At 45.2% G+C, this 12,245-nt stretch overlaps 1 non-coding gene across 1 annotated transcript; it reads left to right on the top strand.

Annotated features, from left to right (window-relative positions):
* The first annotated feature begins 8,234 nt into the window (after positions 1-8,234).
* LOC126928387 (small subunit ribosomal RNA) lies at positions 8,235-10,157 on the top strand. The gene has a single exon (XR_007716607.1). It is a non-coding gene; the product is annotated as a small subunit ribosomal RNA (ribosomal RNA).
* The last annotated feature ends 2,088 nt before the right edge of the window (positions 10,158-12,245 follow it).

Raw genomic sequence — 12,245 nt, 5'->3', positions numbered from 1 at the left:
TTCGGACATTTGGTTCACGCACTCGGTCGAGCGGCCGGTGGTGCGAAGCTACCATCCGTGGGATTATGCCTGAACGCCTCTAAGGCCGTATCCTTTCTAGCCAAAGGAGGCAACGATATCTCTAGGAGTCTCGTGTGGGTCGAAAGGCTCAAAACAATGTGACACTATACTAGGTGGCCGGCCCATCGCGACCGGCCATCGCACGGGCCCCAGTTTGCCGTACGGGCGCCTTCGGACTCGTCGTCGGGATCTCGCCGAACGTACGACCGCGGCGCTCTAACGGTCGATCATGGGTACTCCAAGTTTCGACGTCGAGACTCGGAATCGTCTGTAGACGACTTAGGTACCTGGCGGGGTGTTGTACTCGGTAGAGCAGTTACCACGCTGCGATCTGTTGAGACTCAGCCCTACGCTTGGGGATTCGTCTTGTCGGTTAGACGAGACCCCACATGTATAGACGCACGTTAGTTTCGTCGCGTACAATGCAGCAGCGAGTACGGCCGTCGATGCGCACGACGGTCGTACGAGGCGGCGTGGCATGGTACGCGTACGAAGAAAGAAAAAAAATTTTCGCTACGTACGGCCATCGATGCCACGATGGTCGTACGTAGCGAATTTTTTTTTTTCTTTAAAGTCCAACGGCCATAAGTGCGCTGGGACTTAACGGCGTGCGCTCGAAAAATAAATCTCGCTACGTACGGCATAGTGCATATGCACGATGTTCGTACGTAGCGATTTTTTTTCAAGTCCAAATAAAAAGCAATACGCCGCTGGACTTAGCTCGAAAATAAATCTCGCTACGTACGGCATAGTGCATATGCACGATGTTCGTACGTAGCGATTTTTTTTTCCAAGTCCAAATAAAAAGCAATACGCCGCTGGACTTAGCTCGAAAAATAAATCTCGCTACGTGCTGCATAGTGCATAAGCACGATGTTCGTACGTAGCGATTTTTTTTTTTTAAGTCCAAATGAAAAGCAATACGCCGCTGGACTTTGTCGCTGGCGCTCGAAAAATAAATCTCGCTACGTACGGCATAGTGCATATACACGATGTTCGTACGTAGCGATTTTTTTTTCCAAGTCCAAATAAAAAGCAATACGCCGCTGGGACTTTGTCGCTGGCGCTCGAAAAATAAATCTCGCTACGTACGGCCGTGCCGAAGCACGATGATCGTACGTAGCGATTTTTTTTATTCCAATGGAATAACGACGCGTACGAACGCAAAGCAATACGCCGCTGGACTTGGACGCTCGCGCTAGCGCTGCGCGCGCAACCCCTCGCTAGCGGGGTATGTGGCGGAGTAGGTAGCAATCTATTAAGGTACGAGGTGGGGAGCGACGCGCCGTGCGCGCGCGCGCACGCAGTCGAACGTTTCCTCTCGTTTCGTTTCCCCTTTTTTTACGTTTCGTCCATGACTCTCCTTCGATCGGAGAGAGTACGACGGATAAAAAAAACGTACAGGGATAGGAAAATATCTAGTACGCTTACAGCGTGGAAATTTCGATCGTTGCTCGCTCGCTGCGCTCGCTCGTACGATTCTAGCCTAACCTAAAACCGTTCCCGATCGCGTTCGAACCGAGATTCGAACGAGATCGAAGAACGAACGCGAAAGGGATTGGTTTTGGGTTGGTCCATATTTTTTTTCGAGCGAGCGGAGCGAGCGAGCAACGCGTAAGAGCGTATCGCGTCCCGACGTGGTACCGCGAGGACTTTGAAATAATCGCAATAACTCCTTAAAGTTCGAAATAACTCCTTAAAGTGCGTTACGAGGTGTGGAAATTTTTATTGAAATCGTTATAGTTCGACGTAATCTAGTCGAACGTAGCGGTTTCGTTTTGTTTTTTCTTTAAATTTTTTCCACCGAGCCTAGCTGACTGGGACGTTGGAACTTTGAAATTTCTCTCGCCCCGGTACGAAAAGGCCGAACGTTCCTTTCGAAATAATTCCTCAAAAAGCGTTACGAGGTATGCAAATTTTTATAGAAACCGTTATTGTTCGACGTCGTCTAGCCGAACGTAACGGTTCTTTTTATTTTTTTAAAAAATTTTTTTCCACCGGACCTAGCTGACTGGGACGTTGGAACTTTGAAATTTCTCTCGTCCCGGTACGAAAAGGCCGAACGTTCCTTTCGAAATAATTTCTCAAAAAGCGTTACGAGGTATGGAAATTTTTATAGAAACCGTTATTGTTCGACGTCCGTCTAGCCAAACGTAACGGTTTCTTTTTATTTTTTTAAAAAATTTTTTTCCACCGGACCTAGCTGACTGGGACGTTGGAACTTTGAAATTTCTCTCGTCCAGGTACGAAAAGGCCGAACGTTCCTTTCGAAATAATTCCTCAAAAAGCGTTACGAGGGTATGGAAATTTTTATAGAAATCGTTATTGTTCGACGCCGTCTAGCCGAACGTAACGGTTTCTTTTTATTTTTTTTTTAAATTTTTTCCACGGACCTAGCTGACTGGGACGTTGGCACTTTGAATTGTTTCGCACTGCTCCAAAAGTGCCGAAAGTACCGAAAGTTCCTTTCGCATTAATTCCATAATAAGCGTTATAAGGTACGTATATTCTGGCATAAATCGATATATTCTAATAAATACATCGGGATTAAGCGTTAATTTTGTTCTTGAAACGTTCTAAAAAGTTTCGAATTGCACATTGGGACATGGAAAAATTTCCGTATCGAACACGTTTTTTCGAGTTATCTCGCTTAAAAGTGTTACAAGGTAGGAATATTTTTGCATAAATGGACGTATCTCGACGTTTTACGTCGGGATTAAGCGTTTATTTGGTCGGTGGAACGTTTTCTAGAAACGGAACTATGCGACGGGACGTGGGACTTTGAAGAAGTTCGGCCGGTGCGAAAAGACCGAAAGGTTTTTTCGAGTTATCTCGCTTAAAAGTGTTACAAGGTAGGAATATATTTGCATAAATGGACGTATCTCGACGGTTTACGTCGGGATTAAGCGTTTATTTGGTCGCTGGAACGTTTTCTAGAAACGGAACTATGCGACGGGACGTTGGGACTTTGAAGAGTTCGGCCGGTGCGAAAAGACCGAAAAGGTTTTTTCGAGTTATCTCGCTTAAAAGTGTTACAAGGTAGGAATATTTTTGCATAAATGGACGTATCTCGACGTTTTACGTCGGGATTAAGCGTTTATTTGGTCGGTGGAACGTTGTCTAGAAACGGAACTATGCGACGGGACGTTGGGACTTTGAAGAAGTTCGGCCGGGTGCGAAAAGACCGAAAAGGTTTTTTCGAGTTATCTCGCTTAAAAGTGTTACAAGGTAGGAAATATATTTGCATAAATGGACGTATCTCGACGTTTTACGTCGGGATTAGCGTTTATTTGGTCGCTGGAACGTTTTCTAGAAACGGAACTATGCGACGGGACGTTGGGACTTTGAAGAAGTTCGGCCGGTGCGAAAAGACCGAAAAGGTTTTTTCGAGTTATCTCGCTTAAAAGTGTTACAAGGTAGGAATATTTTTGCATAAATGGACGTATCTCGACGTTTTACGTCGGGATTAAGCGTTTATTTGGTCGCTGGAACGTTTTTCTAGAACGGAACTATGCGACGGGACGTTGGGACTTTGAAGAAGTTCGGCCGGTGCGAAAAGACCGAAAAGGTTTTTTCGAGTTTATCTCGCTTAAAAGTGTTACAAGGTAGGAATATATTTGCATAAATGACGTATCTCGACGTTTTACGTCGGGATTAAGCGTTTATTTGGTCGCTGGAACGTTTTCTAGAAACGGAACTATGCGACGGGACGTTGGGACTTTGAAGAAGTTCGGCCGGTGCGAAAGGACCGAAAAGGTTTTTCGAGTTATCTCGCTTAAAAGTGTTACAAGGTAGGAATATTTTTGCATAAATGGACGTATCTCGACGTTTTACGTCGGGATTAAGCGTTTATTTGGTCGCTGGAACGTTTTCTAGAAACGGAACTATGCGACGGGACGTTGGGACTTTGAAGAAGTTCGGCCGGTGCGAAAAGACCGAAAGGTTTTTTCGAGTTATCTCGCTTAAAAGTGTTACAAGGTAGGAATATATTTGCATAAATGGACGTATCTCGACGTTTTACGTCGGGATTAAGCGTTTATTTGGTCGCTGGAACGTTTTCTAGAACGGAACTATGCGACGGGACGTTGGGACTTTGAAGAAGTTCGGCCGGTGCGAAAAGACCGAAAAGGTTTTTTCGAGTTATCTCGCTTAAAAGTGTTACAAGGTAGGAATATTTTTGCATAAATGGACGTATCTCGACGTTTTACGTCGGGATTAAGCGTTTATTTGGTCGGTGGAACGTTTTCTAGAAACGGAACTATGCGACGGGACGTTGGGACTTTGAAGAAGTTCGGCCGGTGCGAAAAGACCGAAAAGGTTTTTTCGAGTTATCTCGCTTAAAAGTGTTACAAGGTAGGAATATATTTGCATAAATGGACGTATCTCGACGTTTTACGTCGGGATTAAGCGTTTATTTGGTCGCTGGAACGTTTTCTAGAAACGGAACTATGCGACGGGACGTTGGGACTTTGAAGAAGTTCGGCCGGGTGCGAAACGACCGAAAAGGTTTTTTCGAGTTATCTCGCTTAAAAGTGTTACAAGGTAGGAATATATTTGCATAAATGGACGTATCTCGACGTTTTACGTCGGGATTAAGCGTTTATTTGGTCGCTGGAACGTTTTCTAGAAACGGAACTATGCGACGGGACGTTGGGACTTTGAAGAAGTTCGGCCGGTGCGAAAAGACCGAAAAGGTTTTTTCGAGTTATCTCGCTTAAAAGTGTTACAAGGTAGGAATATTTTTGCATAAATGGACGTATCTCGACGTTTTACGTCGGGATTAAGCGTTTATTTGGTCGCTGGAACGTTTTCTAGAAACGGAACTATGCGACGGGACGTTGGGGACTTTGAAGAAGTTCGGCCGGTGCGAAAAGACCGAAAAGGTTTTTTTCGAGTTATCTCGCTTAAAAGTGTTACAAGGTAGGAATATATTTGCATAAATGGCGTATCTCGCCGTTTTACGTCGGGATTAAGCGTTTATTTGGTCGCTGGAACGTTTTCTAGAAACGGAACTATGCGACGGGACGTTGGGACTTTGAAGAAGTTCGGCCGGTGCGAAAAGACCGAAAAGGTTTTTTCGAGTTATCTCGCTTAAAAGTGTTACAAGGTAGGAATATTTTTGCATAAATGGACGTATCTCGACGTTTTACGTCGGGATTAAGCGTTTATTTGGTCGCTGGAACGTTTTCTAGAAACGGAACTATGCGACGGGACGTTGGGACTTTGAAGAAGTTCGGCCGGTGCGAAAAGACCGAAAAGGTTTTTTCGAGTTATCTCGCTTAAAAGTGTTACAAGGTAGGAATATATTTGCATAAATGGACGTATCTCGACGTTTTACGTCGGGATTAAGCGTTTATTTGGTCGCTGGAACGTTTCTAGAAACGGAACTATGCGACGGGACGTTGGGACTTTGAAGAAGTTCGGCCGGTGCGAAAAGACCGAAAAGGTTTTTTCGAGTTATCTCGCTTAAAAGTGTTACAAGGTAGAATATATTTGCATAAATGGACGTATCTCGACGTTTTACGTCGGGATTAAGCGTTTATTTGGTCGCTGGAACGTTTTCTAGAAACGGAACTATGCGACGGGACGTTGGGACTTTGAAGAAGTTCGGCCGGTGCGAAAAGACCGAAAAGGTTTTTTTCGAGTTATCTCGCTTAAAAGTGTTACAAGGTAGGAATATTTTTGCATAAATCGACGTATCTCGACGTTTTACGTCGGGATTAAGCGTTTATGTCGTCCCCAAGACCTCTACAAAGTTTCGATTTTTTCGTTGGGACTTTGAAAAATTTCCGTATCGAACACGTTTTTTCGAGTTATCTCGCTTAAAAGTGTTACAGGTAGGAATATTTTTGCATAAATGGACGTATCTCGACGTTTTACGTCGGGATTAAGCGTTTATTTGGTCGGTGGAACGTTTTCTAGAAACGGAACTATGCGACGGGACGTTGGACTTTGAAGAAGTTCGGCCGGTGCGAAACAGACCGAAAAGGTTTTTTCGAGTTATCTCGCTTAAAAGTGTTACAAGGTAGGAATATATTTGCATAAAATGGACGTATCTCGACGTTTTACGTCGGGATTAAGCGTTTATTTGGTCGCTGGAACGTTTTCTAGAACGGAACTATGCGACGGGACGTTGGGACTTTGAAGAAGTTCGGCCGGTGCGAAAAGACCGAAAAGGTTTTTTTCGAGTTATCTCGCTTAAAAGTGTTACAAGGTAGGAATATATTTGCATAAATGGACGTATCTCGACGTTTTACGTCGGGATTAAGCGTTTATTTGGTCGCTGGAACGTTTTCTAGAAACGGAACTATGCGACGGGACGTTGGGACTTTGAAGAAGTTCGGCCGGTGCGAAAGGACCGAAAAGGTTTTTTCGAGTTATCTCGCTTAAAAGTGTTACAAGGTAGGAATATTTTTGCATAAATGGACGTATCTCGACGTTTTACGTCGGGATTAAGCGTTTATTTGGTCGCTGGAACGTTTTCTAGAAACGGAACTATGCGACGGGACGTTGGGACTTTGAAGAAGTTCGGCCGGTGCGAAAAGACCGAAAAGGTTTTTTCGAGTTATCTCGCTTAAAAGTGTTACAATGGTAGGAATATTTTTGCATAAATCGACGTATCTCGACGTTTACGTCGGGATTAAGCGTTTATGTCGTCCCCAAGACCTTCTACAAAGTTTCGATTTTTTCGTTGGGACTTTGAAAAATTTCCGTATCGAACACGTTTTTTTCGAGTTATCTCGCTTAAAAGTGTTACAAGGTAGGAATATTTTTGCACAAATGGACGTATCTCGACGTTTTACGTCGGGATTAAGCGTTTATTTGGTCGCTGGAACGTTTTCTAGAAACGGAACTATGCGACGGGACGTTGGGACTTTGAAGAAGTTCGGCCGGTGCGAAAAGTCCGAAATGGTTATTTCGAGTTATTTCGTTAAAAAGCGGTATAAGGTATAATTTTTTTGACAGGGATCGTTATATCTCTATTAAATACAATCGGATTAAACATTTTTGTCGAATTTTTTGAAAATTAGCTTCCGTCGGACTGATACGACTGGGATATTTTTGCAATTTTTTCGTTAATTAATGTTACAAGGTAGATATCTTTTTACATATTTCGTGTTATTTTAACGTGTTTTAATCGATTATAAAGTTATTTTTCGTCCATAGTCGATAAAACTGTATGTTTACTGATGCAATTTTTCGGTGAAAAAAAAATTAATTTTTTGGTAAAAATGCATTTATAATATGTTAATAATGCTTGTGGTAAAATATTTCGATGGTTGGATATCGCCTTTATATAGTAGTTATTGAACGTGCGAGCGACTAAGTTCCAGCGTCCCTTCCGAACGGTACGTTGCTACGGAGGTTTTGCACCATAAGCGCGCGGCCGCTAGCCCGACCGGCGCCGGCCTTCCGGCCGGCCCCTTGGTATCTATAAGAGAAGCGTCGAGCCGGACGGTTCGGTCGGAACAGCGCTGGGCGCGTGGCTATTCTACGGCCTCGGTTGAGAATTCAGTCACCGCTCCTCGAGTCTTAGTGTATTTTACGCTATTTCTCGACTGTTCCTCCGTTCTCGTACTGGTTTTTTCTCTACACTGCTGCGCCGCGGGTCGAAGTCTAGGACGTAATGACCGTTAACGTGGCAAGCTTCCCCTTAGTCGGGAAGCTGGTGACCTGTGTGCACGTATTTGACAAAAGTTGGATGCGTGTGTGCTTGTACTTACGGAGTAGCCATTCTTGCAGAGACCATCGGTTGTAAGCTATTTGTAGCTGCACGATGGTCCTTTTGGCGTTCTGTAGAGTGCGTTATCTTCTGGTAACGCGTCTCTACAGAGGTGTTGAAGCTTATAAAAGAATATTCTTACGGTATGTCCAGCATGCGTATACGTGCTTTACCGCTAAGTTATATTCTACGAGAGAAGTTGGAGGAGAAAAGTTACAAACAGAAATAATTCTGTGAAGTATGAATCTTTGTATCGATATATGATGGTGAGAGAGGAGGAGAATTAAAGTGGCTGAGTGACGTTGTTACTGAACCATGGAACGTTGCTCTCTAAGTCATATTACATATATATATAAAATGAAAAGTCTCGTCGTACGGTGCTTACGTCCCACCTACGACACAGAGAGAACTTTTAAACGAAAATGCTGGTTTTTGGGAATATATTATAAGATCCCTGGTTGATCCTGCCAGTAGTCATATGCTTGTCTCAAAGATTAAGCCATGCATGTCTCAGTACATGCCGCATTAAGGTGAAACCGCGAATGGCTCATTAAATCAGTTATGGTTTCTTAGATCATACCTACATTTACTTGGATAACTGTGGTAATTCTAGAGCTAATACATGCAAACAGATTCCGACCAGAGATGGTAGGAATGCTTTTATTAGATCAAAACCAATCGGTGGCGGATGGCTCGTCTGTCCGTCCATCGTTTGTTTTGGTGACTCTGAATAACTTTGTGCTGATCGCATGGTCATCTAGCACCGGCGACGCATCTTTCAAATGTCTGCCTTATCAACTGTCGATGGTAGGTTCTGCGCCTACCATGGTTGTAACGGGTAACGGGGAATCAGGGTTCGATTCCGGAGAGGGAGCCTGAGAAACAGCTACCACATCCAAGGAAGGCAGCAGGCGCGCAAATTACCCACTCCCGGCACGGGGAGGTAGTGACGAAAAATAACGATACGGGACTCATCCGAGGCCCCGTAATCGGAATGAGTACACTTTAAATCCTTTAACGAGGACCAATTGGAGGGCAAGTCTGGTGCCAGCAGCCGCGGTAATTCCAGCTCCAATAGCGTATATTAAAGTTGTTGCGGTTAAAAAGCTCGTAGTTGAATCTGTGTGTCACAGTGTCGGTTCACCGCTCGCGGTGTTTAACTGGCATTATGTGGTACGTCCTATCGGTGGGCTTAGCTCCTCGCGGGCGGTCCAACTAATATCCCATCGCGGTGCTCTTCACTGAGTGTCGAGGTGGGCCGATACGTTTACTTTGAACAAATTAGAGTGCTTAAAGCAGGCTACCTTCGCCTGAATACTGTGTGCATGGAATAATGGAATAGGACCTCGGTTCTATTTTGTTGGTTTTCGGAGCCCCGAGGTAATGATTAATAGGGACAGATGGGGGCATTCGTATTGCGACGTTAGAGGTGAAATTCTTGGATCGTCGCAAGACGGACAGAAGCGAAAGCATTTGCCAAAAATGTTTTCATTAATCAAGAACGAAAGTTAGAGGTTCGAAGGCGATCAGATACCGCCCTAGTTCTAACCATAAACGATGCCAGCCAGCGATCCGCCGAAGTTCCTCCGATGACTCGGCGGGCAGCTTCCGGGAAACCAAAGCTTTTGGGTTCCGGGGGAAGTATGGTTGCAAAGCTGAAACTTAAAGGAATTGACGGAAGGGCACCACCAGGAGTGGAGCCTGCGGCTTAATTTGACTCAACACGGGAAACCTCACCAGGCCCGGACACCGGAAGGATTGACAGATTGATAGCTCTTTCTTGATTCGGTGGGTGGTGGTGCATGGCCGTTCTTAGTTGGTGGAGCGATTTGTCTGGTTAATTCCGATAACGAACGAGACTCTAGCCTGCTAAATAGACGTAACTTATGGTATCTCGAAGGCCCCCGGCTTCGGTCGGTGGGTTTTTACTACCAACGTACAAACAAATCTTCTTAGAGGAACAGGCGGCTTCTAGCCGCACGAGATTGAGCAATAACAGGTCTGTGATGCCCTTAGATGTTCTGGGCCGCACGCGCGCTACACTGAAGGAATCAGCGTGTTTTCCCTGGCCGAAAGGCCCGGGTAACCCGCTGAACCTCCTTCGTGCTAGGGATTGGGGCTTGCAATTATTCCCCATGAACGAGGAATTCCCAGTAAGCGCGAGTCATAAGCTCGCGTTGATTACGTCCCTGCCCTTTGTACACACCGCCCGTCGCTACTACCGATTGAATGATTTAGTGAGGTCTTCGGACTGGTGCGCGGCCAATGTGATAAGCATTGCCGATGTTACCGGGAAGATGACCAAACTTGATCATTTAGAGGAAGTAAAAGTCGTAACAAGGTTTCCGTAGGTGAACCTGCGGAAGGATCATTAACGATATAACACAAAAACTTAAAGAATTTGACTTGAACACTTGAAAAATACGAAACTGTATAAGTCGGTAAGGAGCCGTACTCCTCCTATATCGACGAACCAAAGTATATACGACGTATCAACAAGCTATATACTTTAACAAAGAACAGTTAAATTCGCCCGGAGCGTGGCTTACTCCGTTGGCAAAATGATGAAAAGACATAAGGAGGAGACGACCCTCCAGCTACGAAACTATATGAAGAGAAGGTGGCACTCTCTCTCGATCATCGGGATGAAGAGATACATATATATATATATATATATATATACATACATAAACGAATTCGAGGCGCCTGCGTGAGGTCGTACACAGAAAGACCCGCCGTCTGCGAATATTATGATTTTATAATAAAACTATAAATGGGAACTTGAGCTTTCGAAAATTAAACTTTGACACGAATATCGAACGAAAAATTACGAATGGAAACCACCCGTAAAGAGAAATGAGATCGAGGCGCTTGCGTGAGGCCGTATACAGAAAGACCCGCCGCCACGATCTCGTATTTTTTTTTTTGCGTCGTGGAGACCGTACAAACGAATAACAAAATCTCTAAAGTGCCTCGTGTCGGAGAGATCATGCTCGCCTATTCTCTTCTATGTTTCGTGGTCTGTGTTGCGTTTGCTCTCCTCCTAGCAACGGGACATCGAAGACTCCTCTTTGGGATCGAACGAAGCGACTAAAACGAGTCGACGAGAGCGAAAGTACGAGTAGCGAGTCGCGCATGTAGAAAGGATACCGACATATCTTCGAAGGTTCTCTTCGAAGATCCATGGATACCTTATGCGCGTCGACCTTTCGTCTCTTTCACCGCTCTCGGTCGTTCTCGAAACGTGCTTCCTACCCATAGGGCGTGTGTTCTTCGTATGTCGTTTTGTTCGAAATAACGAAACCACTTGTAACATACTCGTGGATCGGGTAACCTAGAACGAAAACGCATTGCGTGGATGTTGGCCCGCTATGATAATGATGATGATGACGATGACTATGATGACGATGCGTAGCAACGATTCGTAACTAGTCTAGCCGAAGTTGGTTCAGAGGGGACCGCAGGCTGTCTACCCTCGATGTCGTGAGTCGGACACCCGTGCCGTCGCTAGAGTTTTTTCAAAGCTCGGCTTCTGGATATTGGGAAGAAAGACCGCTCGAGGACGACGGCTGCGCGTGCGTCCCATCGAATTTTTTTTTTTTATACCACCTGAACGACTAAAGTTTCGTCTAGTTCGTCGCATATAACCCGTTCAGAGGGGACCGCAGGCTGTCTATCCTCGTTGTCGTGAGTCGGACACCCGTGCCGTCGCTGAAGTTTTTTCAAAGCTCGGCTTCTGGATATTGGGAAGAAAGACCGCGCGAGGTAGATGGATGCGAGTCCCATCGAATTTTTTTATTTTTTTAAAAAAAACAATCACCTGAACGGAGATGTGTTCTCTTTCGTCGATTTTTCACGCTTTGAGTCGTCGCGATCGCCATCCGTTCGGAGGAGATCGCCGACTTCGAAGCCTCGATGTCGTGAGTCGGACACCCGTGCCGTCGCTAGAGTTTTTTCAAAGCTCGGCTTCTGGATATTGGGAGGAAAGACCGCTCGAGGCCGAGGGTCGCGCGAGTCCCATCGAATCTTTACATCACCCGAACGATGGAGGCGCACGCTCTTTTTCTTGAATAATTGGACGAGAGGAATGCATATCGTATTATATATACACACACACACATATATATATATATGGGCTAGCCACCGTGCGTATTTCTTCGCGAGATCGTGTGCTGCACAGAGGATTCAGAATCGGGTGTTATATCCCCGTCGTTTCCTGACGAACGGAGCTTCGATCTCGATGGTTGTTATATATCATAATGTACTTTTCGCCCGGCCGGCGGACGCGCGTATCTTCGCGCGTTCGTCGGATTTCATTTTCGAACGTTTTCGTGTCGTCGATCTTCCGGCGACTTCTGCGCGTCCGATTCCCGTTGGTCGGTCGTGTCGGATCTCGGCTTCGCTCGAACCGAGTATTAAGAGTACATGGAGTACAAGAGTTTTAAAAAATATATGAAAAGAT

This window comes from Bombus affinis, unplaced genomic scaffold (genome assembly GCF_024516045.1).
Source record: "Bombus affinis isolate iyBomAffi1 unplaced genomic scaffold, iyBomAffi1.2 ctg00000901.1, whole genome shotgun sequence".
In the NCBI taxonomy this organism is placed as follows: domain Eukaryota; kingdom Metazoa; phylum Arthropoda; class Insecta; order Hymenoptera; family Apidae; genus Bombus; species Bombus affinis.
This window is presented reverse-complemented; position numbering and strand designations above follow the sequence as displayed.